The 1354-nt window shown below is 38.0% G+C and overlaps 1 pseudogene; it reads left to right on the forward strand.

The window, feature by feature from the left end:
- Positions 1 to 569: 569 nt before the first annotated feature.
- On the forward strand, positions 570 to 1115 carry LOC120613822 (40S ribosomal protein S15a-like; annotated as a pseudogene).
- Positions 1116 to 1354: the final 239 nt, after the last annotated feature.

The following is a 1354-nucleotide window of genomic DNA, read 5'->3' on the forward strand; positions in this document are numbered from 1 at the left end:
TGAACTTTTGAACTTCTCAATAACTGCATCACTCTCTGGGTAGGTCCCAGGCCTGTGACCTCTCTGATTTCCAGATATCCCTGCCCTACAAGGGTGCTGCTTCTTATCTCTGTTTCTTAGTGGCCTTTGAGCTTCCAATATGGGCCTCTGTGGCCTGAGGTTTAGCTCAGTAACCTTATATCTTCTGGTGGGATTGGCTGTTTTAAAAATTTATTGAGGTGACATTGGTTAATAAAATTATATAGGTTTCAAATGTACAATTCTGTAATACATCATCTGTATATCGCATTGTGTGTTCACCGCTCTAAGTTAAATTTTCTTCTTTCACCATATATTTGACCCCTTGTACCCTTATCTTCCTCTATTAACTGCTGATCACTGTCCAAGTCCACGAGTCTCTGTTTCTCTTGTTCATTTGTTGCTTTCCGATTTATATCCCACATAAAAGTGAAATCATATAGTTCTTAACTTTTTCTATCTGACTTATTTTGCTTAGAAAAATAATCTCAAGATCCGTCCATGTTGTCAACAAACCCTTGGCTAGATTCACTAAGGAAAAAAGAGAAAAGACACAAATAAAATCAGAAATGAAAGAGGAGTTAGGACAGAGATCACCAAAATACAAAGTATCATACAAGAATACTATGACTGTTCTTGCCATCTTTCTGTGCTGACATAATGGTGTGTACAAATGTCTTGGCTGATGGACTCAAGAGCATTAACAATGTTGAAAAGAGAGGCAAACACCAGGTTCTTATTAGGCCATGCTCCGAAGCCATCATCTGATTTCTAAGTATGATCACGAAGTGTAGTTACATTGGCAAATTTGAAATCACTGATGATCACAGAGCTGGGATAGTGTTGTGAACCTCACGCGCAGGTTAAACAAATGTGGAGTGGTCAATTCCAGATTTGATGTGCAACTCAAAGATCTAGAAAAATGGCAGAACAAACTGCTTCCATCCTGTCAGTTTGGTTTTATTGTACTGACAACCTCAGCAAGCATCATGGACCATGAAAAAACAAGATGAAAGCACACAGGAGGGAAAATCCTGGGATTCTTTTTCTAGGGATGCAATACATATGTGCAAATAAAATGCCTCAATGGAAAAAAAGAACACTACAAAAGATTCGGTAACCTAGAAGAAGTGGATAAGTTCTTAGAAATATACAACCTTTCTAGACTGAATCATGAAGAACTGGAAAATCTAAGTAGATTGATCACAGTAAGAAAATTGAAAAAAACATCAAAAACCTTCCCCAAAGTAAAAGTCTGGGATTGGGCTTTCAAAATGACTTCTTCCCTTTCTGATAGTGCCCCATGACTCAGCCTTCGGTATCTTGTAATTTCTCT

The sequence above is a fragment of the Pteropus medius genome, unplaced genomic scaffold (assembly GCF_902729225.1).
Source record: "Pteropus medius unplaced genomic scaffold, Ma_sr-lr_union100, whole genome shotgun sequence".
Lineage (NCBI taxonomy): Eukaryota > Metazoa > Chordata > Mammalia > Chiroptera > Pteropodidae > Pteropus > Pteropus medius.